General features: G+C 44.3%; 1 protein-coding gene across 3 annotated transcripts in view; it reads left to right on the top strand.

Moving 5' to 3' along the window:
• LOC135393917 (diuretic hormone class 2-like) overlaps positions 1 to 27,245 on the top strand; it is an 88,928-nt gene that overhangs the window by 58,965 nt on the left and 2,718 nt on the right. Inside the window, exon 1 of one of the 3 annotated variants that reach the window (XM_064624266.1) lies at positions 13,487 to 13,570. The exons of the other annotated variants lie outside the window; for them this stretch is intronic. The gene's annotated coding sequence lies outside the window, so the exon portion shown is untranslated. Of the gene's footprint in view, positions 1 to 13,486; positions 13,571 to 27,245 lie in introns of those variants that run through there. 3 annotated transcript variants of the gene reach the window in all.

Genomic DNA, 27,245 nt, shown 5'->3' with positions numbered 1-27,245 from the left:
GATTTCAGTAAGATTCATTCGATACATTGCGACGTCGTTCATTACTGCGACGTGCAACTGCGTCAGAGAAGAAGGTAGCATACCATAAGAAGGAGACAACTTCCACCGGTTTGATTACGGTGTTGGGATCCTCCTCTTGGGATTATATACATTCTTAATAGTTTCGTTTTAGTAATCATTCGACTAGCGGGGCTTTACTGGAGGAGGAATAAAAGCGTCAGCTCTTTGGTGGTAGCCAAAGTCGTGCCGAAGACATGGAGATGGTTGGTTCGGGTCATACCACGGCTATGCTGTCTGAGGTTTTCAGACGAATGTGGGCACAGTTCCCCTTGAAGTCGGCCCATGACGCACACTAACCCTTCGTGCTGCCCTCCCTTATATGTCCACGTCTGTATGCGACGCTCATATAGCCACAGTTGCTTCCCGGTGCTAACACGGAATAAAAAAGTAATAATTTCAGAATGTCCGCACCCGTATATGGATGTGCGTATTGTCCTTGATTTCTTTCGCCAAGACAGGCAACAGTGGCCATTGGCGGACCGCACGGAGAAGGGAAAGGAAGAGGAAATTTGTATCGACACCCGAATAAAGGACACGCTGCATGAGAAAAATCTTACTTTGGCATGACTTCGATCAGTTCAAGTCATGGTTCAAGTCTCGCCCACGGAATGCGTTGCAAAAACGTGTCCATTCCGCATATATAACAATGTGACCGACACACTCTTAGAAAAAAAGGGTGGAGTAGTTATACCTTTTAGGGGGTAATAGTTGTCGCATATGTTGTGCCTAAAAAGGTTGCAAAAGGTCTACCTGCTACCTCACTCTCTGCCACGAATGATAGGATCACCGCTTCTGATTCGGTGAGCGAAGGGGGCGTACGCCTTTTTGTAGCAATTTGGATATATGACAATTGCTTTTACCACCCTTTTACACGCTTTACCAGACGCTATGTTGACCTAGGTGGTAACTACAGTAGTTAACAGTAGTGGTAACTACAGTAGTTACCACCTTTTCACACCCTTTTTTTTTCTTAAAGTGCAGGATATCCTGACTGTTCTGTCCGGATCCCTAATGCCTAGTCCTATATTGCTATCCTAGTCTTTGCAGCGCCTGTCCGCCCCCCCCCCCCCCCCCCCGCATTTTTCCCCAGATGTGAACTGAACCAGATGTACCACGATGTTTCCGTGAATAATGCATTCGCGAGGCTTCCTTCGTAGTGTTTTCGAGAGAATTGCTTTCTCTCTGTGCCTACCTACTCTTAGTGTCTATTCCGTGGCCACTCTATAGGCTCTTAAATTATCATTGCTGCAGATATCATAACACCAAATCACCTTCGAGACACTTTTATTGTTGCTTTCGGATTCAGCACATATACTCTCTTCTCCATAATGAAGAAAGTCCGAGCTATATTATCGTTTCTCTTCCGCAAAATTTTGTGTTTCTTTTGGCGTATGGGCCTCGCGTATGATGAGCACCATGCTGAAAGCCCCGCGTGGGACAACAGCAATTCTCCTCCTCTCCCATCCCCTCCCGCTCCGAGTACGCCAGGTGAACAATGCTTCGTTCATTCACTCAAATGAAAGCGACATTACTTGGCAATCCGTACTGCACTCCCGACGGTGAAGTGTGCCAAAAGCAGTACTCCACTTTCTTAGCTTAATGAACAGCCTCTGAATAATTAAGTGAACTACGTGAATGACGAATTAGAGCCCGAATCAGTGACGAATCACCAATGACTTTTTTTTTTTTTTTCTCCTTTTTCTTTTCCCATGGAAGAGGGAGTCGACCTTGCGTGTGTTAGAGTCACTAGCGTGTGTGAATGACCTTTCCTCCTTCTTCTCTCTTCGAATAAACGACATATCCTCCTCTGCCTATTGTTTCACGCTGCGTACACAGGCCTCCCTGGGCATTTCACACGCACAAGATTTCTTTTCTTTCAATCATCATCATCATCAAGAGCCTGATCATTCCGAAGTCGCCGCTCGTGAATCTGAAACCCTATACGTTCAGAGAAACAAAATTAAGTTGTACCTGAAGCGTAAACTTTGAGAAATTACTAGTCAAATGTAATAGAAAAAATGAAAAGGTTTTACTCAATGTTAACGCAGCACACTGTACCTATATATCACATCGATCAGTCTCCAACAACGTGTTGGCGATAGCAAACGAAGCCCAGGAAGGAAGACTTTTGCTTCCAAAGCTCAAATATGAGCCCAGCCTTTTGCGCCTAGCTGACTACCTCATTTCCATGTATATGAAATGAAATGATGTCGATCAAAAAGAAAAGCGCCGTCGTGAAACGCGTAAATGTGGGTCGAAACATGCACTGAAAATCATGAGCAGGCCGGTCTGGCTCTGCCGTTACTCAAGTAAATGTTACGTCTTTCTACGTATAATTACTTCTCAAAAATATGGTCCTCTTTGCTGTTCCTGCTGATCACCGGGCGTCATGTGCACGTTGGAAGAAATTGCTTTTGAGATTACCCTTATATACTTCGTTTTGTGAGCTGTAATTAGTTGTCATTATTATCGAGAGTATACCACTCACTAGTTGCGTTTACACGAATCTATCGTCCGCATTAGTCGACACAGTAACGATAAATCGCTCGGCTGGAGTAGTTCAGACGACAAATGTCGACTGAAGTCGACAGTGCTCTGGGTTCATTCTTTAGACCGAATAAAGTTGAAGTTGAGGTTGAAGTCCGCCCTGTAAACTGCTCAGTCGACTTATCCGTTTCCTATACGTCACAGCTTGTGGCGCAGTGCGTCGTACGTCCGAAAGAATACAAGTGACGGATGTCTCATTATGAAAAGAATGACATGCCGAAAGGTTGCAAAAGAGTAGCAAAAGAATTCGCGCGATGATAAAGTTGCGTGTACCGTATCTAAATTTCAAGGTTACAATTCAAAGATGAGGGTGACGCTTCAGTCGAGGATGAGTCGACTGAATCCCTTAGTCGACAGTCCACCTTACCGATCAGTCGACTGGGGCCTTCAGTCGACATATATCCGTCCATGTAGGCAGAGTATCAGGTTCACACTTGGCGCGTACTGATGCAATTCTCGCGGCTTTACAGTTCGTTGGCTGTCGAAAGTTTCATCTTCGGTACAAGTAATCCTGGCTTACATATATTCGCCAATCTGCTTAATCCCTCGCAATGCTGTATAATGCATCAGTAATGAGTGACCCAACGCTGACATTCTGGTGTGTATACGTTCTCAATAGTTAATTGATTGATATACCTGTCTTAGTTGCACATCAGTCTGTTCACTTCCTCCGTTATTTGTGCGCTCGGCGTTGTTGTAGGTCCCCGTGGGAGAATGTAGTTTAAGGTGCTTGAATGCTAGTTAGTATTGAGGCACCCAAATGTAGTTTTGAAGTCAGCGCTTCCTAATGACATGTGCAAATGAGGCACTTTATAAGTCTCTTGGCATAAGTCAAGGGGGCTTCCGCGCGTTTAATTATTGGCGGCTCATCTACTGCGTGGCGCTTAATTAATGAACACTTCGTGGAATCCTTTCTGTAGATCGCACAAGACTGCTTTCGGGAAAACCTTAAATGAAAAAGTGGCCTGCTAGGACCATCGGTGGCAAAAACGCTATCGCGGATGTGCACGATAAATATTGGCAACATACGAAACAGCGTCACAAACCGGTCTGTAAAAATGACAGAATGTGCGACGATACGTATAAATAATGAAGGCTGAACATGATGAAACACGATACGGAAAACGAGGTTGAACGTCCCCCGTGCTTGTATACCTGAAAGCTGTACTTTTTGTCAAGTACCAGAGCACCGGACATTACTAATACTTTAGGCGCAGTACAAAGCGCCGTGCAGCAAACGTGCTGAAAGTAATATGCAAAGTACTGGTCAAGTACATTGTGAATTCACCGCTTTCACGTTTCACCGCTTATTAGTGACAACATGTGAACACATGCAAAACAGTCAGTATGACAGCGGTCTCCCATATCATCGTCATCGTGTATCTCTCTCTACGTCTTCGTCTTCTTCTTCTTACCCCATGGAGAATGGCCATTCGCCACAAGGTCTTCTCTTCATTCAAAAGTGCCAGAAGTCGGCCCAGGACGCACATTTCCCCAGGGCGTCAGTCGTGACGTTGCCCACATACGTGAGGCCGACAACGGCAAGCCCTTTCACCATCACCACCACCACCACCACCAGTGCACGTGGCTCGTCGACATTTGGATTACATCACCCATGCGGCTCCTAACCAAAAATAATAACTTTTATTACTGATACCTCAACCGTCCACAAAAGTTGTCTCTGGATTGTGTTGTTATTTTATTATTATTTTCATTGTAATATGATCTAGTACTACACTCTGAGAAAAAAGAAAGAGTAATTTTACTCCTTTTGGGGACTAAATGCATTGCCACAAAAAATAGTCCCTTTCGGGAGTAAATGAATGTCACAGAGTGGAGACTGCATTTCACGCTCTGTTCTAAGAGTCCCATGTACATAATTCGCATGCATGCATGAAAATACTTTGAATCAAACCTTTCAAACGTGATATGTCGAGTGATATAAAATCTTGCGACATACATAAGACACAATTTGCGAAGAAAATCGCGCTAACTGTTCCTTACTCTGTGGGGGTGGAAAAATTGCTAAGATGGCTGAGTTATGCAGCCTTATGCCATCAAATTGACCAAAACCACATACTTACGTAGACTGTTGCATTCGGAAGACCACTCGCGAAGTTCAGTGACACTTTGCACTCCTGTGGGGAGTAAATGTCGGGATTAGGGGACTAAAATGGGGAGTAATTGGAGGGGGGGGCAATCTATAGGGAACTAGAAGCTGCAATTGCTCCGCATTTTACTCATTTTTTTCTTAGAATGTATAGAGTATTTAATACAAAAATATGGCACAAAAAGACTTCGGGAAGGTTGGCAACGATGCAGAAAAAAAAAGATTTCGAAAACAGGTGAACTTTCCCCATCGACACCTAATATAGCCACCGTGTTCATTTTGCAATTCATTTTTGATGACATCAAGCCGAAACCAAAATGCGGATGCAGAGGATACTGTGATGTCACACTGCGGCGTCGCCCTGCTTGTAGCCGCCGTTTCCGTCGTGTGGCGAGACCTATTGTCGCATCCACTTGTGCAGCATATGCAACCCGACCATTACGGTGTCTATTTCAATGCTGTCGGAAGGAATATGCGTTAGAAAAAGTTTGTTTTCTTCCAAAACACGGACACGACAATGGAGCCCGGTGTTGCCTCACAGAGGCGGCGCGCCCACATTGTAAGAAATGCATTTCAGTAAAACCTGTGTACTTTTGCGGAGGGAGATATTTCGTACACATGTTCTTGACAGCTGAAAGTGAGTACAACAACGCATCAAGCTGTAAGGAGAAAAAGAAGTGCACAAATCTACACAACAAACAATAGTGCACATCAGAGAGACTACGTGCACCAAATGCAATATCGACCCATAAGGAAAACAGAGAAAGACGGAAGGAACAATCTGGAATGTTTCACAACGCGAGTAAATGTACCACAACTCCGCTTTCAATTCTTTTACGGTTACGTTTTTTTTTTTTTTTTTCTGTTGATGCTTTGGTCGCCGTTTCATCGGTATATTGACCACACGGCATCTCTCCTGGTAGCTTTTGGGTTTTGTGCAGCATAGTTTAGTCAGGGAGAGAAAATCTGGTTGTGATCATTTTTAGTGCTGCTTTATTTCTGCCCAGGAATTCATATGCTTTTTTTTTTCATGGTTACTACTCCGCGTTGTATCCTGATCCTATTGACAGGGTAATGAGGAGGAAAGTTTCCTGTCACACGTTTTCACTTTTTTCTTTCTTTTTTTTTTTGTATGTTCTGTCTGTGAGATTAGTGGCTGGTACCGAGCAAAATTTTTCGTGAGGAAACATTTGACAGCACTGCCACATCTTGCGGAAGGTTCCGAAGTAGACTCTGCTCCGGCGGCTCTCCGGCAGAGGTTACGCGCGCGACAGAAATACACCGAGGACCTGTGGAATATTTGCTTCAACTGCGTTATATTATATTTTATTACATATTATATTTTAACGCGTAAGAACTGGAGCTGCAGGCGCCCTTGGGGCAGCCACCTAGCTCCAATACATCACATCCCAGTTAAACTTATATATCTATCTTATCTAACTGCGAAATGAAAACGACAGTTCGCAGATGCAGTAGAATATGGCGCGGGTGATTGACGGCAGCGGATGGAGTCTCCAGATACTTCACAGTACAGCTACCCAATGGGTCGACGATTCAAGTCCCGGTACAACGCCCGTATTTGCTAGAGGGTGCAATACATGACGGCGGGGGAGGATGTTAAAATTGAAGGGAAAGGGCAAAGAAGTGAAGAAAGGGCACGGACTAATTTAGCTAGATTTCATGCGAGGCTTGATTCCATGGGGGACGGACGTCTCTTTGTTAGGTCTAAAATATCTTCAACGTCGAATTGGGGTATAGATAATTAGGGACTGACAGTAGTGTGTCTTATGGTATTATCTTGACCCGAGGGGGAGTGGGGGGGGGGCGGATGTTTTTAAATTGGACCGGTATCTCTCGCTAGTTTGAATGAAACATGATGAGCGTGTCTGTGTTTCGTAGAAATACCTGATCTACATACTGAATGAGAGGCCAATTCAACGGTAATTTAAAGGCGCAAAACTTTTTACCTCTTTCTCAATCTCGCTGTCTTTTTCTTTCGCTCTAAACATTGCTGCTTATAAGCGGATTACATTCGTAACGGGTCACTGTTTACCCATCCACTTATGTCTGCAAGGACGGAGCCTAGATAAAGAATTTATCCATTAATTAAGTGAAGGGCCCTTGAGGAGTCAAGAAAAATACCGAATGCGAACAACCTATCCTCAATGTTAGGAATTAATGCTCCTTTTACCTGTAGAAGCGCAAGTTCGGTGGAGCGCCCATTCATGCACCCGAATTGCTGACGTATCATATAATAAGGCGATGTTTCGTAAGAAAATGAGCATAATCGTGCATGTGATATTTTTTCTGGCGCTTTTGAACATCGTGTGGTACACGGAAAAAGGCAAATTGTTTACGAAGTTGTTCCGCGTTTTAATGTCTCAGGTCTCTTCGCTACCTGCAGCCCGTATTTTAAAAAAAATACTGAGCGAGCAGTTCCGTAACACGGGCTTCCACAAATTTTCAAAAGAAAACGCAGAACTTTATAGTTCTCCTAGCATAGGTGACGTCATATCGAGAGTTAGCGTGTCTCTCCTAGCAACAGAGCGAGAGTCTCCGCTCTTCACCCAACGTTGGAAGTCCGCCAGCGGCGTTGCCGGAGCCGGACACGTTGCAGATTGCGCAGCCTCATGGTATCGCTCAAAACTACGATAGTTCCGCTTCACAAAAAGAAACAATACTTTGGAAGAATACAGTGTGAGGCACGCGGATTTTAATTAATTGCAATAAATTACAGTTTATTACAATAACGTCGGTAAAATCCTGACGACACGAGATTTCGTTCTTATAGTGTATGTAATATACACTCTTAAAAAAAGGGTGTACTTTAACTCCTTTCCTTGCCACATGTATATAACACCCTTTTGGAGAGTACAATTACGCTCAAAAGGGTGTCTCCTCACTCCCTCAAGGGAGTAGCATAACACCTTCTCCCTGCCGGGAAGTAATATTGCTCTCCAGTAGGGAGAAAGGTGTTATGCTACTCCCTTGAGGGAGTGAGGAGACACCCTTTTGAGCGTAATTGTACTCCCCAAAAGGGTGTCGTGTGGCAAAAAAGGAGTTAAAGTACACCCTTTTTTTAAGAGTGTAGTATACAATCCGTCAAAGACAATTTGTCTCGCATTTTTTACGTTCTTAAACACAGATAAGTTGTCATAGTTCGGACTGGAATACGTGAATAAGGCCTGAGTAATGACACCATTATTGGTGAGAGAATCACCAATAATGACAACAGGCATCTGTTATAAACTCGTTTAATAAAATAATACGTCTTGGCATTTCTCCATTTGCTGTAAGGCTTCCTTCGTAATATGGTTTGCTGTCTGACAGCGCGTTTAGGTTTTTTTCGTAATGCATCTATTCTTGAACTGTCAGAGACAAGCATATTTTTAATTGCAAGCGTATTATGTTCTTTCTTGTCTTATTATAATAAGCTGCTTTTTTCTTAGGAAATGTAAAATTGTAAATGTTTAAGAGCTTGTCGAAGAATAGTTCATCTCTTATTTTCTGTTGCGATTCTTAAACCTGTGTTCCAATCGACTGCTTCTGGCCAATTTCACCTCAGATCTAGCCAGGAGGTCTCGGAATGACGGAAATCACGTTAATCGCAACATAATCGTATCTCGGAATCTTATACCCCTGCCGCACGGATACGAAAAATGACATTAAATGCTTAATACCTTACGCGTTAATGTCATTCGTGATGTGCCACACGGAGAGATTTAAAGTAGCACAGAAGTTATTTTTAACACCCAGTTTTCTTCCTATAAAACTGTTAAGTTTGCCAGTAAGATGCACCATACGAAGTAATTTACACCAGAGTCATAATTATCGCAGAAACTGAATTTAAAATACGCCGCAAAAAGCGACCATGCGCAACGGTGGTGAAGAGCAGTACCAGCCTGTGATCTGCCTGGAACCTCGCGCTGACGCTATAAGGAGAACGCTCGCTGATTGGCCTAGAGAAATGTTGTCTGCTACTCCGCTGTCGTCTGCTACTCGGCTGTTTGGGGTTCTGATAAAGCCTTTCTCCTTGCTCGGTAATGCTTCGGCCGCTCCTTCTATCCCCAATTCTCAGGGAGAACTGGCAAAACAAGTTTACGGCGGCAAAGGGACAATGCGCTGACCCCCACTGACCGGCAAACCAGAACGAGTCTCCTTATGCCGTCATCGGTGGCGTGCCATCATACCTCCTCATCCTCGTTATAGCTGGAGTGGCGAGTTAAGGGTGCAGGCGCAGAGCTATGTTTATGTGAGTTTTTTTTCTGGGAAACAAATTGCACACATCAAAACCTTTCGCGCTATTCGGTATAATGACAAACACACTTTCATCAGATGTCTTAATCTGAAATTTTTTTGGACGGCCCTCTGTACTCCTTTAAAGGAACAATGAGGTGATAATTAACATCGCTCGAAATCCTGCTTCGTCTGTCAAGCTGACCACCAGGAGTCGGCGGACGGCCGACACGATGCTCTTGTGACGTAGAGAGTGCTCCGTGCCTTGTTCCTTCGCAGTTCACGCGCCGCTTAGACATCCTTGAGCTGTGTCGCCGTACGTCACTGGTCACGTGAGGGGAGTAGCATACGTCACGACGTTCTCTCGTTCTGCGACGCGCTCTTTTCACGAGGAGAAGGATTTTTCAAAGGTGTGCGGAACCGAGCCCTCGCGCTCTATCAATCTAAAACTGAGAGGAGGGTTGGAGCTATTTGGTGGCCATTGCTGGCACTAAGCCCTCGCGCTCGCACTGAAGGTGACCTACGCGCTCATCTTTCTTTCACAGAAACTCATTTTCTTCGTTGGAGAACACGGTTTGTACCGTGCAGCACAAGATTATACTTCATAATTTCAGGTTACACGGGTGACGATAGCCTCGAGGCAACAGATGCCACATTGCTTGTTTCGAAATGGGTGCCACTTGGCAAATAGCTTTGACGTGACCACGTTAGTAAGACATAGGGCAACTTACCCGCGTGCAAATATAGGCAATATGACATGCACGGGCGGCATCGTCATCGTGAGGTTAGGTATCATTACAAACTGACGTGTGGCAAGGTCCGCGTGGATAATGCAATTCGGGACCCGAAGAGTATTAAACGATAATTTCATTTGTTCCGCCCGTGTGGCACTGAGCAGCACTTCAATGTAGGGTTTTTCCTGGGTTTTCCTCAGACGCTTTCAGACATATGTCGGCACAGTTCCCTTAGAAGTCGGCCCAGGACGCACATTCCCCCAGGGCGTGAGTCGTGACGTTGCCCACATACGTGAGGCCGACAACGGCAAGCCCTATCACCACCACCACCACCACCACCACTTCAATGTAGGAAGCGCAGAAAGCTTCTCTTTCCTCATCGTCGCCTTTCTTTGCCAGGGCGTGACACGTGTGCCATTGTTATACCTTTCTTCGTAACCTTTCTTCATTCATAAGGGCCACGCGTAATGCACTTCACATTTTCGCGTAATTTTAGGCAGCGTGTACGCGGGGAAACGACAACATTACGGTTGTCTCCCTCTCGTTTGTTTCCGACTCAATTTGGGCGCTTGAGACGCACACCAAAAGCAGCAGCGAAGACCCTTTTAAAATTGCAGTAACAATTATTAACTAGTTCTCGTGCATGCGCTGGGAAAAACGCTCGCGAAATGTTTGTGAGCCCCTGGAGACGCCACTTGTACGGTGTATGTTCCCTTGCGCCAATCAAATTTTGAGGAGATGTCACGCGGATTATTACCAAGGCGTGTATATCGGCGATGATGGAAGATGTGGGCGAATCTCGGGGTCAAAAGTGTGAGACATAGCCTCCGGAATAGCCCGACAACAACGTATACTACTGTACCCCTTAAAATACTCCTACAAGAAGAAGAAGGCGTTGACACCCTCACCTGCGGTAGTGGTAGGGCTGCTTTTCTGTCATAGGCCTTCGCAAGCTAGACATGAAATGACTGTACAGCGAGTGTCCGAAATACATTGGGTTAGTGCGACTAAAATGCCCGGTAACTAACCAACATGTTCACACCTTATACCATGAATAAATCTGGTACTTACTTGACAAGCAGACGCTGTCGACTGCAGTCTGTGAAATAACTGTCGTAGCTGTGACATCCACTATCTGTGCTTATGTCACCGACTAGCAGACCTCGACGGTTTTGACTCTCGCTCACTCAGGTTCACTCACCGCCCGCCCGCCCCTCACGCTCACGCTCCTCAGCTTCTCGCTCGCGCGCTCACGCTCACTCATGTCCTTTCTTCACTATCTGCTCGCTCACTCACGCTCACAAACAGGTAACGACCAGTTAGATCAGGTGAACGTGGAGTGTTACGAAGTGTTTCATATCTCAGCTAGGCCTTAAGACAATGATATCATGTCTGTCCGCCAGATGCCTCTGGTGAAGATGTCGGTTAATCTCTCACAGTCTATCTCTATTCTCAGAGTCCATTTCTTTCATCAGGTGCCACCTGATGAAATGACAGATGCGCGAATTCAACAACAACAAAAAAAAAAAAAAAGAAGAAGAAGAAGCACTAAGAAGAAGAAGATGAAAGAAAAAAGGAGGTTAAGCTTCAGCGAACTGAAAATCTGTACACGGCAGGGAAGTGTGCTGGATACGTCTTGGGGAGGAAGGAAGGTATTCTGAGTACTGTGTAGCGAGTCACGAAAAAAGTATTTTAAATACTTTAAAAACACTCGTCGTAAAAAGTATAATGAGTAGACTACAAACATATCGGAAAAGTATTTAAAATACTGAATTTTGAGTATGCATTCAAGGTACGTACTCGTCTGGGCCCAGGGGAACGTATAAGCTCTGCACAATAACCGTGGGAACTCATGGTTTCATGAGCTTTTAACTCATCCCGCTCGTTGGTGGTAGCCAAGGTCGGGCTGAAGACTGGGAGGTGGTGGGTTCGAATCCTACCACCGGCTGTGCTGAAGTCGGGCCAGGACGCATACTAACCCCTTCGCGGCGCAACAAGGATTATATATATATATATATATATATATATATATATATATATATAGAACAAATAGGTTAATATATCAGACGGCTACGAAGTTGAATAAAAGTGAAATAATAAGACTTGGACTACAGATTACAGGAACGTTAACAAAAACTAATTTATTTAATGGGCAATTTAACACATAGATTAAAAAAGAATGGTCGACGTTTCGACAGTGGCACTGTCTTCGTCAGGACAAAAAAGGGTGTCCTGACGGGTGTCCTGAAGGGTGTCCTTTTGTCCTGACGAAGACAGCGCCACTGTCGAAACGTCGACCATTCTTTTTTAATCTATGTGTTAAATTGCCCATTAAATAAATTAGTTTTTGTTAACGTTCCTGTAATCTGTAGTCCAAGTCTTATTATTTCACTTTTATATATATATATATATATATATATATATAACACTAACAGCAACAACTTTCTGTGATACAGCTTTGGTAACTCAAATGTCCCCCAATTGCTATTCCTGCGAGTCCCCTGGAGTCCGAACTCATTGCGAACAGACAATTGTTCAGCCGTTTGACTCATGCTCACGAAACAGTCTGGACGATCTCGTGTACTCACAGTGACTTTCTGTTGACGCATGGTGTCTACCGACCTGGAAAACAAGGAGTTATCGGGGAATTTTGATGTGACTGGAAAAGTCAGGGGATTGTCAGGGAATTTGCCAAAGAGGCAGCTGAAGTGAGGGAGAATCGCAGGACTAGTGCCGTCATGATGTTCAGTGAATGGCGAGTATACTGTTGAGTGGTTGAGTGGACCCGCCCAAGCAACGTTACCGCAGTTCTGTAATACGACAAGCTCAGAGGCAGAAAAGTGGGGCAGTTTAACTAATCTCTCAGTAAGTGATCCGTTTTATGAAGGATATCTGTACCAAAACGTAACAGCAGGCCACCAAGTTCCCTTTTGTTTTGGTCAGGGAATTCGCTTGAAGTGGTCAGTGAAAACCTTGAGGGAATTTGAAGGCTACAGCTCAGTAGACACGCTGATTCACTGCAACTCCATAATTTTATACTGCTTCGTTCCTGCGCTTTCTATCAGATATAACGTAAGCTGATAGTAAATGTAACGTTATCAGACGTAACAAGCCGTATTTGTATAGTTTCGTTGACACATATTGATAGCTTATTGATAGATTATTGCATTCCCCACATCACCACTAGCAATTCCCCATTCATCTTCTCAAAATAAAGTTGTTGTTGTTGTTGTTGTTATTGATAGCTTCGTTGTGATTCATTATATAATAAATCCGAGGATGTTATCACCTCTAAAATATTTTCTTGTACCACAGTATGTCGGGCGAAGGGAATCTCTGCAGAACGTTTTCTAGGATCCGATCAATAGGGCTCAGCAGTAGCCAAATTATTTCATCCAAGTAGCAGCACTAAGCCTCAATCAAGAAGCCTCCTACAGCAGTGCGACATAGTCCGCAATTGCATGAGAAACAAGTGTTCGTCAAACAACCTTTTATCCCTCCCAAAGAAATTACCCATTCCTGTAAGCTCATCCTCGGCACTTATCCCTAAACGAACTCCGGCTCCGAACTTCTTCGTTTTCCCCCTCACTAGCACTGCTTACACCATTTCGATACGAAGTACAAGTGCATCCATAAAACATAACAAGCGAGTTTTGCCCTTCTTTTGAGCGCGCTTAACGTATCACGTGGTGCGGTGACGTCTGAGCCGAAACAATGCTCTGATTGGCGGAGCCCGAGGAAGGAGCGCCTCTGACGAGATCCGAACTCTGGTTAAAAAGAGAGGCGGTTCGGACTCCGACCGTCGAACCGAAACTTTTTCGGAAGGAGTGTCAGTTGGGCCACACCCGGAGTTTTGTGGGTTCCCGCACGTTTCCAGCTTCAGGTGAGCTTTGTTGCGGTTACCTTTTCTATACGTATACAACTCAGCTTAACTATTTCAACTTATGCGTGTGACCCACGCAGCGTCCAAGCTGCGCCGAACTGCAAAGCGTTGTATCGGGATGCAACGGTGTCTTTTGACTTAATAGACGCTGTTCGTCTTATATAGCTTGAACATTACGTTGAACAGTTTCGAATTTCAGTTTAAACAAACCTTTTTGCTGTGTTTCTTTTATTTTAATTTCATAGTTATCACGCAGTTAAAACCTCCGATACATTATTACGTTGTTGTCGTTTGTTGTTATTCTCCTTCACAAAAACTTGGAGCAATTAATATGATCGCACAGAGTCAGGTACCTTGTATGTCAGTCCGGTTCGTCCGCGTTATCTGGGTAACCTGATTTGAAACGTAAATTGTGAAAACGCCAATCGTGATTGTGCTTACTTTCGGGTACACTTCGAGCCACGTTGGTAATTGAGGGAAGTTGCGTATCATCCGTCTGTACTTAAAAGTTGTACGAGCGATTTTTCGCTCTTCGACGTAATCCCAACAAATGCTTGTAGTTAAACACGTGCTTTCTCGGCAGGGTTGAAAAAAAAAAAAAAATCCGGATATTTTTAAAAAGATACTCTTCAGTGGGTTTTTTTTTTTTTTTTATAAAACCCGGATATTTTTGGCGAATATAGACCAGCCTAGAAATGTGCCACAGAGTAAAAACAAATGCGTTTTGCTGTCCTTCTTGATTTCGGGTGACCTCTCATATAGCTTCGGTTTATGGAACTCCCTGTCCCAGTAATATTGAATGAGTTTCCATTGTTTTCCGAAAGGCACGCGTAGATGAATGGTGCTACACGCCTGGATTAGGTGTCGTACTTCACTTAACGTGCCTCCAGGGAGCCCCTGAATGGGCAGAAGTAGAAGAAAACGGGAAAAAAGTTGAATCTGAAAAGTTCAAAAAGTCAAGTTAAAAAGCTACAAAGTCAAAAAAAGTTAGAAATTAATGTAATTAACTTGGGCTTTCGTAAACAGCCAACATCAACAATAAAATAAGGCGGAAATTTTCCGTGTGACGTTGAAATAAGATTGTCTTTCACGTCACATCTGGACAAAATCTCTAAGAAATCCGGGTTAAATTATGTGGATAAAGTCCAAAAAATCCATGTGGATTAAATCCAAACAACCTGTCAATCCAAGATCCTGTCGTCTGCAATTGGTGTGCGCAAAATGAAAAAAAAAAAAGAAAACCTCAATTGAACTACATGTGTTTAAAAGAAGAGCGAAGAGAGATTATTTTGAATTACTTGCGACAGGCGAGCAGTCAACAAAAGAGTTCCAAGCATATAATACTCGCATAAACGCGCCTGGCATGTGTTGACTTCTTCTGATATTGTCTATTATCACCGAGTTGCGCGCCGTGGGAAATAATTGATCCGAAACATATTTCTGTACCGTAAAGGAGGGGGGGCCGGGGTACTTCGAAACTTCGAAATGTATTCGTGTATACGCACACACTCACTTCTGTTCGTGCTTTTCCGCGCAGAGCCTGATCATTAACTCTGCGTGCCTGTGTAATTCAGCTTTGACATACAATGGCAGTCTGTGTGTTTATAGTGATAAGGCGCTGATTAGTCGCAGTCGATTTCCTAACATCAAATTATTTTTGAATGGGATTTGCGTCCTAACAACAACAACAACAACAAATAAGTTAATGATAATGAATGGGGAACTTCGCCACGTAAGGTGCGGCCCACTACCCCAAGGCACAATGGGGCAGGATGAGGTGTGTCCTGGTGATGAGGTGATGAACGATGCTAAATAGGGTCGATAGTCAGTGGAGTCAGTAAGACATCAGAACGGTAGGCAAAACCACAGCACACAAACACACACACACACAGCACACAGGTACGCAGGCAGATCATAGGGTAGAGAGGAGACCAGTGTCCTAAATTACAAGTTCGATTCGGAAAGATTGTCGAACATCGATCCGACGTCTTGACATTGGACGATAATTTTAATTCGAATCTGTATTCGTGATATATATATAAAAAAAAGCGGAGTAAGAACTCACGTATATAGCGAAACGTTGGCTTTTACGGAATTCGATTTATTGCTGCGGGATTGAAATGTCGTACACTTGCGGCGGACTTTGCATCACGTAGCGGAAGACACGCGTAGCTAAAATAGCGGGAGTGACTATTTTCCTAAATCCTTGCATTTAGTACTAGCCTTTCAATTGTGCCTATAAAAGAGCAAGGACTTCGGCTTGTTGGTAGGACAGGATAAGAGAACAATTGCGCTGTAGGAACCCAGACGAGACAAGGGCAAGTGTGACGACAAACAACGAACCATCATCTTGGCACTGTTCGTTGTTTGTCGTCATTCTTGTCCTTGTCCTGGAACTCCTCTGGGTTCCTACACTGCAATTGTTGTGTTATCATTTGAGTTGCGCGACATTTGATTTCTGTAGCAATTAACCTATAATCCTATAAAAGCAAACGTTTCATTGTACACGTAATTCTTACCCTGCTACGAAAGCTCTACAACAACAACAACAAATAAGTTAATGACAATGAATGGGGAAATTCGCCACTTGAGGTGCGGCCCACTACCCCAGGGCACAATGGGGCAGGATGTGATGTGTCCTGATGATGAGGTGATGAACGATGCTAAATAGGGATAGGCAGTGGAGTCAGTATGACATTAGAACGGTAGGCAAAACCACGGCACACAAAAATACTACACACACAGCACACAGGTACGCAGGCAGATCATAGGGTAGACAGGAGACCAGTGTCCCGCAGAAAAATCTTGAAATGCTCAAGAACTTGACGATGGTCAGTCTGGTTAGACCCAGGGCCGAGAATGGTTGCCAATGTGAGTGGTGCGGCCGTGATCGACTGCAGGCGACACTGTAGAGCTGCTCTTTGGGAGGTGTATAGATGGCAGTCGAGGAGCACATGCTTGGTGTCTGCCAAAACAGCACAACGAGAGCAGAGCATCGAGTCAAAAGCTCTACGCTTCCAAAGCCTCGCTATAAAAGCAACATTTACCAAGCATAGCTTTTATGCTGTATTCTCAAATTGCACGCTGCTCCTCGCTCTGGTTTACCCCCCTCCCCCTTTTTGGCATTTTACGCGTCTGACAGGCAATGGGATATGCAACTAGCTGTGCAAGAGAGCACCAAAGATTTGTGTACCAGGCGATGTGCGTGGTTTCGCATTCCGCAGCAACGTGATATTAGAACCGAACAAGTTTCCCGAAACTACTGTGCAAAGGAAGCTATAGAAAAGTGGAGAATTCTAGTATAATATCCAGTTGCGCTTTCGGCCTTTCGTCTTCACGCAGGGATGCCACACGACACCTGATAGAGCGCAATTGATTATCTTCTGGTGAGCGCGCTTTTTCCTCTCTCTCTCTTTCTCTCTCCCTCTCTTCAAGGCACGTGACCAGTACTTAGCGGGATGTTGGGCCACAAAAAGGGGGAAAGGATGCACACATTACGCTCCAACAATAGAAAATGAGACGCAGCCGGCTAAAGCTTTGGGGATGTTGGGACTCGGACTGAGATTCTTTCCTCGCGAACTGTCGTGATGAATTTTCTTTAGTCACTATACAGTTATCTCTGTGGTGGACGAAATTGCTCTGATGTCACGCGGTAACAACCGCTTCGTGTCTCTTTTGATTTGGAAGGCGCATATCAGGCACATTCAATCATTTTTCCTTCCCTTCGGTCTCTTTTCTTTCTTTTTTAACGCACACGAGCATACTTGCATGCTCGAGACACTTGATTCCAGCTGCCTCTATAGCGCAAGTCAACTCTAGATCTTAATAAACGCTAGCTTCAACTCAATAACTGCATAATTCCCGCATGTCTTTGAAACCATCGGATACGCTGGAATTTGAAAATGCCATTTTCCACGTCTGGCAAGCCCTGGAATTTTTCGCATTCCTTGAAATTCCTTGATTTTGCATCTTTTCCCCTTCCTCGTGGAGCCGCTAGTGCAAATTCCGCTTATCACCGGAGTCAGAACTCTAGTTTCAAAGCCATCACACCACATTACCACACCACACCATCATCCCATTTATGTGCGTGTGAGTCAAAACCGCGGGAACTGGCACTCTTTGCGATAGAAATCAGTAGCAAGACATGAACGGCGCCCGGTTATGTTAATCAGTTTACCCTTCTGTCGTATGATATTTAACATTCACGATTCGTCAGTCATATTTGTTAACGAATCACTCTGGTGCAGTGCCCGTGTATTCTCCCATGTGATACTTGTAGCTTATAAATATTTTTGCGAACTTTTTTCTGAAAATGTGTTTTTGAAAATTTTTTTTGAAAATTTTTGTGAAAATTTTTTGAATATTTTTGTGAAATGACGGCTGAGCCTTAAAAGGCCATTGAAACACTCTTATTTTTTTTTCAAAAATTCAGTGGGAACCCTGAAATTGTAAGAGTCACCTGAAGAACCTTAGATGACCCGTAATGGGGGGCAGCCCAAACGAACTTTTCTGTATTATTGAAGTCTGTATTCTGATCATTTTGTAGTGTCTGTTTTTCTTTCCTAAATCGCTTTCTTTATCACGTCTTTCACAAATGCATAATGTGAAGGACGTCGTTATGTGTCGTTTCTATTACTCGGAGATTGGGAAGTTACTCGGCAAAAGGGACTCGTTACAAGTTAAGTTGCTGTGCAACAAGTGTAAAAAAAAGAAAGGAAAAAAAAAACTACTAAAGAAGTTACAGTTCATGAAAAACAACTTGAAGATCCCAATTATCAATGGAATAGTAACAGAAAAAGACAGTTACTTTCAAGTTATTCGCAACGTAATATGTCCTATTTAGTTCTTGAACTTTGCATAATTGGTTCATATCGCTGTTGATGTCACATTGGGTGGTGCAACGCGTTCCTGCAGCATGTGAACATACAACATAACTCGGAGACTAAGCTTCGGCGCAGAAATGTAAAATAAACACAGAGAGAGGGGGAGAGAGAGAGAGACATAGCGAACTGCGATGTCAAGTTACCAGCAATCCATTCTGAAAATCAAAATTACTATATTTAGGCTTCGCGTACCTATTACCCGCGCCCGGAATCGGCATACATCCCTACGAAGCAGAAAAAATGATGCGCTTTCGTGTTCTCGTGGTTTTTATTGAAATGCAACTATTACTATACAACGTTGTTGAAGCAGAGCTATAACAACCCGACTACATTTTCCTCCACGCGGCGCAGGTATTGGGAGCAGAACAGCATTCCCAATTTGCTAAATCTCCGCTCTATGTGAGCCGAATCGAAAAGTGGGACTCGAAGCATGGGTATCTCGATTTGAGAGAGCACGCGAGATTCTTGAACGACAAACCTCACAAAGAAAGGGCGAGTTGTTGGGCTTCTTGCGCATACTATTCGGAGAATACTACTACGTTGTTGTTCTCTTGTGAGATTACGATTGGCTGGCGCGATCCGTCAGAGGGTGTAGCGAAAGGACGGTCTATATAAGGCTCATGGCGAAGTGTGTGGCACTATAGACGTGTTCAACTTAAGAGGGAAAAGAAATCTAGTCTGGCAACTACATACGCCGTTGTATAGATAAGGACACGCAATAGCGCGCCAATGAGAAATACTGCAGCGCCACCATGCGCCATCAGTACGGGAGAGCACTTTCTTCTGCAGCGTAGAATCATGCCGCCAGTCCTAACAGCCAGCACGGAAGTAGAGTGGGTATAATCGATTACATTATCTCGCGCAGGAAAAAGCGTGACCTCGCTCTGTCCATCCATCTTATCTACGGTGCAGTAATATAGGCTCCAACAGCTCCCCACAGAGCCCATAGTTTGAGATAATTCACACGACACTGGGCACACGACCAATGAAATTGCGACGTGGTGGAAATTATGCACAACTAGTCGGCCAATCAAGAGCCTCAATGTCTGGCTGGCCTTTCAGCCGGTCCTGTCTACCATCGACTTCTACTGGATTTCAGGCCTGTCGCCGTTATTCGGTATTCAAAATAACTAACGCGATTTTTGGGTAAAATAAAGATTTATTGGATACAAAGCACTGATTCAATGATCTGATACGTGGGTGCACTGTGCGTACAAAGCCCGCTGCGTTGCTCACACACTGGGACAAAGTTCGAACAGGAATCAGAACGAACACACCGTTCAACTCCTAATACGAGCCAGTCTCATGAGTGCGTACCATTTCATGATGAGCATCTTCCTTCGCTGCCTGTGGTGCATCCATTATAGCGAAGCGAAAGACGCTTGTGTGGCACGTGTTCTTGTCTTTGTTGACAGTCCTCGAAATCCAACGGCGCCCGAACTTGTTCTTCACGCTCCAACTCATGAAGCATTCCGGTACCGCAGTTTGTAGGTGGGATAATAGTTGTGTCCAGAAACACGCGTAGACTCACAATGACGGACGAATGAACCCGCAAACATATTTCTGAAAACTGTTCTGTCGATTGACACACCACCGAACACAGGAGGACGACATGCCGGCCGTGCTATTTCGAAACTATGCTGAAACGGCAGAGACGCTGCACGCACATGCGCGCGTACAAAATGCGATTTCAAAACATTATCGACCAATCGGAGCGCGCGCACAGTCTCGGCCAATGGGCTTGCGACATGGTGTATGGGCGCAGTGGTACATACTCTACAGCCGCGTCCGCGGGTACCTGAGGAGGACTGGTAATATCTTGAGATCTGACGGACTAGATTTCTTTTCCTTGAAGCTGAACACGCAATAATAATAAAAATTCTAAGTTTTCGCAAGAAGGAACAAAATTCACATCTTTCGGCTTCCCACAAAAATCAAGAGGCCAGCTCCCGTGGGATGGTGGTTAGGACGACCGTTTTCCACGCCGAGACTGGGAGGTGACGCGGGGTCGAACCCACACACACAGACCGGCTGTGCTGTCTGGGATTTTCCCGCAGACCTTCTAGACGAATGTCGGCACAGTTCCCCATGAAGTCGGCCCAGTACGCATACTAACACCCCCTGTCCCCCACTTTTTCCTGCAGTCCTCTCTCCATCTGTCCACGTATGCACCGCTCATAGCTGCAGTTGCTTCGCTGCGCTAACACGGAATAAAAAATGTAAAGTTTGTTAATGCCCGTTACGAAACGCCAAATCCGTGCTTCCCTCCGTGACCAAACTAAAAATTCCGCACTTTTACACGTTTTTTTTTTTTTTTTTTTTTTTGGACAAACGGAATCGTAGAATCTCTGCTGAAAAGTAACGAATTCATTTGCAAATTAGCAAAAAACAGTAACTTAGTCTGCCGCAATAATTACGTACGTGGTGATAAGGAACATTCAATATGACCCGTGATGAGTGCAAACTCAATACCCAATTATACAGCTCGATATTTCACAATCCGGATTGACGTCACGTTGCATATCCTTTCATCATCACAAGTTCATCAGCGCCTGGTATTTACATTCGTGTCTCGTAACGATATTTCTACTGTGCACACCGGTATCCCGTATATGTACTCACAGAGAATCTAATTTCCAAGCACGACATTCATATGGTATTGTTTCCACGTTCAAGAGAAAGAACGTCTTTGAGGTTTATTCTGGAGATAAAAGGACGACAAACACTGAATCTTCCGTGTATTAGCATACAAGCTTAATATACAAGCATATATATATATATAGTTGAAATAAATGGGAGACAGAAGACGAAAGTAGGGGAAGTAATAAAAAAGGGGTTTATTAAAACTTAAAAATCATGAAAGTTAGGGAGGATGTCTACGTTACGGCGGAAGCTCCGCCTTCTTCGGGACAAGTCCCGAAGAAGGCGGAGCTTCCGCCGTAACGTAGACATCCTCCCTAACTTTCATGATTTTTAAGTTTTAATAAACCCCTTTTTTATTACTTCCCCTACTTTCGTCTTCTGTCTCCCATTTATTTCAACTATAATTACGTAGCCGTCCGATCCAACTCCAACTTTTCAATATATATATATATATATATATATGTATATATATATAAGCAGGAAAAATCAGAAGACGACAAAGAGCTTACAGGAAAACACAAAGGGGAGTTTATTAAGACATATAGGGATAAGACATATAGGGACCCCTATCCCTATATGTTTTAATAAACTCCCCTTTGTGTTTTCCTGTAAGCTCTTTGTCGTCTTCTGATTTTTCCTGCTTATTTCATTCTCGTGGTCAACCGCCCTCCTAAGCTTCTAATCTATATATATATATATATATATAACATAACGCGTGATCACGCGAATAATTGTGCTATACAGTGCGTTTCATTTAACGTGTTAAAAATCGTACGGGGAAAATACGTGGTCGACGCTGTTTTTCGCGGAGGAGATTTTTCTATGACTTCCCAGCACTTCTATCAACTTTAAATAGCGAGAAATTGAATTTTCCGAATTGATGATGAAAGAAGGAAGTCTCTGAAAAATGGTGTTCCAACCTCAGAACATCAATTCCAATCATGTTTCTGAATTGAACTCCGAAATTTTTCAGGTCAACACCATTTCCTTTCCTTTTCTTTCTTATTTTCCTTTTTTTTTTTTTTTTTTGACAGAAATATAATGTCAATGTCGGATTTGCCCTATTCCATTGCAAGATATGTTCCCCACAACAGTGGTAATAGCTTGAAAAAAGAAAAAATTGCGAAACCCGTCATTTCGAGGCTCGCAAATTGTCGGCTGAGCTCGGCTCTCCGTCAAGTGAATCCAAGACGTGGCGGAAGAACACGATGACCCGTCTTTTCCTGTTTCCTCCTCACCCTTATTTCAGATAACTTCGCGTTGTAATCATGCTGCCTTTATCAACAGAAAAGGGAAAGGGCAGGTACATGACCTCCTCGCACCGCTTCTTCCGGAGATCTGAGCGCGGACGTCAAGTTGCACGCCTCAAAAAGGCGCTTTTATTTACTTCTTCTTTCTTTTTTTTTTTATAGCTATTACAATTGTAGTAGGGAATGTGTTTTAAATGGAATGCGGGTAAATCCGACATGTGCTTTCTGTTCCTGAAAGAAAAAAAAAAAAACGATGAACGTAGGGCTGCCTTTGCAAATTTCGGAGTTCAGTTCAGAAAACTAAATATTCCGACTTAAAATTGATAAGAGTAGTACTCGGAAGGCAAAAACTCCCCCGAGAATGATAGGGTTGTCCCCATAAGTTTCAGACGAGTAGATTTATTAATACGATTTTTTTAACGGGTTAGGAGGAACACCCTGTGTATTTGAGGGTGTTTGTAAGCACCGGACCCCTTGGTGCACACTGGCGTCTTTTTATTTTCGTTTATGTTCCCCGCTTCATCGCTTACGCCTTTACCGACGAAACCCGGAGAATGTGCTGCCCTGTGAAGCTGCCTTTTCCGTAGAGCGACTCATATTGTGGCAGAGCGGACTTTCAAGGTGGTGCCCATTTTACTGGGGGTTTCACGTATGCTGCAGCGCTACACAAATTGCAATGACCACCTGCTGATATCGGCAAACAACGTATTTTAACTCCACCATAGCCCTTATTAACCTTTATTTAAACCGTCCCACCCAAATCTGGCGAAGCGTGCATGATGCGATGGCTAAGGCAAAACACTATTACTCAATCGAAAGACTGTGTGGAGGAGTTGGTACAGTCAACGGGTCAGTCAGCTACAGTCAACTTCTGCAAGCGGTTTGTGTACTTCTTGTTTTTTAACCCTCTGTCTTCGTTGATAAGTAAATTTAAAGTACCATTATGAACACTATTACTACTCGGTAGCGTAACCAGAAAAATATCTCGGGAGGGGATCTACGGAAACTTCACATGGGGGAGAGAATATACCCTATTTTTCCCTCACCCAAATGCACAACCAAGGGTACGATTTCAGGGGGGTTGAACCCCGGAATCCCCCTTCTGGCTACGCCACTGCTGCTACTGCACAGGACACTACTTCCTGATAGTGCAGATGCTGAACTCAACTTTCGCTCTCTCTCTCTTTTTTATTCGTCAACATGACCCTCAACCTTGGCCAGCATCTCGTACAGAGATCTGGATTGGTACTGCCGATATTTAGATGGCGATAAAGGCCCAGTAATTACAATAAATTCGGTCCCAAAGAGCACATTAGCGTTCTCCATGTCTCACTGTATATCATCCTCGATAGCAAATACCGGTGGGGTTTATCATTCTTGCTTTCTGAAGCTGGAATGTCTACCGGGACGGGAAACGTGTTTGAACATCCAAACATTTTCTCCGTCTTTCTTCCACCTTCTGTCTTTTCTGTTGAACGGGAAGCGCTAAGCTCCCTTCGTTTCAACAAGGTGTACGTAAAACCCTCAGCGGGCGCTCGACTTGTTGGGACTTGTGCACACAGGCTAGAAACTCCTCAACTCCTGAATACGTTACCGCGCCGCCGGAACGCCGCCTACATGCAGGTAACACGGTGTCACTGTACGTTTTGTTGGCGTCTGCTAGAATATTTAGTTAAGTCCCCTTTGTACCCTGCTCTCGGAGTTTCTGCATTATGGAGTAATCGCTGATCTACTTCGCGTTGGCATTACCGATGAATTATTTCTCCCCGTCTTAGTGAACGTTCCTCTGCTCTTCGTTCGCGAAGTTGTGTTTCCGGAAGAGCTCTCCTATACGTGTTTTCTAATTTTTACTTATTTAGTGAATATGAGGCAACAACCATACACAGCACCTGCCGAAACGTGCGAACGTTGCGACTTCTTTGTGGGTTGGGCCCATATCACAGGGCACTATCGCATTCTCAGATGCGAACAAAACTGCGCTTGATTTTACCTGGGAATGATTTTAACATTGGCAGTCCTGTTCCGAATGCTCGCGGGTATAGTAGGAGTAGGGTTGCCACCTTTCGTAGTGTGGCAACATAACTTCCTGTGTGTGGCTGGATCATTGATGCTAGAAATTGCTATAAACAGGCACGAACGGTACACTGGATCGTATTGGAGCAACCGGATTGGACTGTCATTTACTTTGAAAAACGCATCGATGCACGCAAACCCTTCTTTGCAGGAGGAGATCTCATCATGGCTGTATACGGCCTAAGTTCTACCTGGCCCGACACAACCACTAATAGCATTTCACAACCACTAATCTTGTCCCCTCCGAACACAATACTTAATGAATAGTAATAATATTAATAATAATAATGAATAACTAAGAAAACGGCTGGTGATTGCGGAGTTGGGTCTGTGCTCCAGATTTATTCAAGCTGCAGTGAAATGTTGAAGCGAAAACCTCGCAAAAGCCCCTGTGAAATGTCTTGAGCCACAAATACCGGCAAAAGACTGCCGGTATCACCTTCCTACCGGCAACCGGCAGAGCGAGCAAATAACCGGCCGTGCCGGTATAATACCGGCCTGGTGGCAACCCTAAGTAGGAGTAACGTTTTCCCGATACGCGGACCCCATCGGTGACGTAGCGTTTAACCTTGTCGCTTCCCCGAAGATGACCTTTCGTACGTGGTCATCATCATCCGCGTGACTGGCCATATTCCGCAGAAAGGTCCCCGTCTCGAGGCCCTTCTAAAAACTCTTCCGTATTGGCTGCTGTGTGTCCCGGTAACCCTCATTGCCTTCGCTGTACGACCCCGGACGAACAGTCGTACGATGCGCGTTTCTGCATGGCTTGCTCAGTACACTCGGGTCATGTCAAGAGCGCGAATCATCCACGCGACTGATATCCTATGCGACACCGGGGTATCCGGAGGTTAGTTCCTCTCTTTCTTTTGTCTTTCGAATATTTTCTTCGGCATGCGCCGTCTTCGACTCGGGGTTGTGACGGCTTGGTAATAACCTAGCACCAGCGAAGAAACGTTATGAGAGCACTATTTGGTTTATCGTGTGTGTGTGTGTGTGTGTGTGTTTTTCTGCTTAACTTTAGAACTGTTTATTTACTCGCAGCGCTCTTCGTCTTGTTTCCTTTTTCATATGTTATTCTTCGTATTCTGAAGAAAGGACGGGAAAATATAATGTGCGAGCGTACAACTTTGGTGGAAATTAAGAATTCAAAAATTCCGCGCCCAAACGTTCAGATAATTAGGTGACAGTATGGTCCAGAGCGCCGATAACAGTTCCAGTAAAGCTGCTCTCGAACGCTCGTATAAAAATTTTACGAAATAAAAATTAAAAAAAGTACAATTCGCATTGGATTTCCTACGAAATTGGAAGGTTCTTTCCCCGCACGCGCGTTGATGCTCGTTTTAGAAAAACTCATTTGGAGTCCATAATTGAATAAGTAAGAAGGTTTCGGCGATCGGACTCACCTATATGATGGCGGCTGTTCTATTGGGAGGTTTCATCGGATACTGGGAGACTACGAGAACGTTTTGATTTTCAGTTCCCTTTCCAGCGTGGCACGTAATTTGCATAGTAAAGAGGAAAGTTAAATATCCCGCGTGAATTTTCCGCCAATGGGCTACGGATACACCTGCCGAGTTCACCGCCGTTGACCTTTGGGAACCGGCAGCAGGCCATGGGTTGGCTCTTAACTGGTTTCCCTGTGAATTTTAAATGCACCCAGGAAATGAGTTCGGTTAGGAATGTATTGCTGTCACATGGTGTAACGTCCTTCGGTGTGAATAATATTTCGCCGCCTTATTCAGTAATAGCAGTTTCCATCATTGTTCAGTCTCCGTCGGAAAACACGTGAAGGGTCACCGCAATCATTACACAGTTTGACAGCAATTGTGTGCAGTCATTTTCGAAACACGTGTAGAGGTTACAGATTGTTCATTATGAATCTCTTTGATAAGCATCGATGCTTGTCACGCGATTTTACCACGTTAGAAATAGTATAGATGTTATAGATAACGATTTGCAGTGTTCTCCAAGGACTTTGCATCCCCAATGAAATATGTACTGCGCAGCGCGTGCTTAATTAACGTTACCCAGATAACGAGATTTTTGTCTTATCTATCGTGCGATGATCTAGGCGAGAGGGACAGCCCCGTTATTATGCAGAACCAGTCGGCCGCCGACTATTGACTTCTGCTCAGGTAGATATATATCGCCTATCAGAACACTAGGCTTATCTATCGTACCATTGCTCTATGTCACAAATATCAGCCGCATCTGAGTGCCCTCTTATCTATGGCATCGTTGCTCTAGATCTCAAGAGCACGAGGGTTTGCCGAACGTACTTGATAGGCACAAATTAAAATTTGATTTTTGCGCGACTTTCCCGCATTTTTTCACATTCCCTTTATGCGATAAACGAGGTCACGCTTTTATCTCTTTGCCCAAACCATGCCGTCTATGGGTTTCTCAAAGACCACAGAATGCAGTCTGCGGAGTGCATACCCCAAGGCTATAACGAGGAGGGACTATTATGTAACGTCCGCATAAACCTGATTCCCGTGCATAGAAAGCTCAACGTGTCTGCCGATCAAATGCTGACGAGGGTTCGCTCTATAGAGACATTATACTTATTTTTGCATTCAGGTTTGCACCTGAAGGGGATTTTTGCGTATAATCGCCGTGGAATGTTCATAATCGCGATCATAATCTCTGCGCCATGAAGGGTCAATTGCATCACCAATCGTTGGAAGCCTGACCATGACTGCTCATCTGGCGCTCGTCGGGTATTTGCCATTTTATTAATAACAGAGTCACAACCACGAGACGCAGTGAGTTGGCACTGTGCTTATAAGAGCCCCTCTTGTAATCACAGTCGTATTATGCAGGTGT

Source organism: Ornithodoros turicata, chromosome 5 (genome assembly GCF_037126465.1).
Source record: "Ornithodoros turicata isolate Travis chromosome 5, ASM3712646v1, whole genome shotgun sequence".
Classification (NCBI taxonomy): domain Eukaryota; kingdom Metazoa; phylum Arthropoda; class Arachnida; order Ixodida; family Argasidae; genus Ornithodoros; species Ornithodoros turicata.
This window is presented reverse-complemented; position numbering and strand designations above follow the sequence as displayed.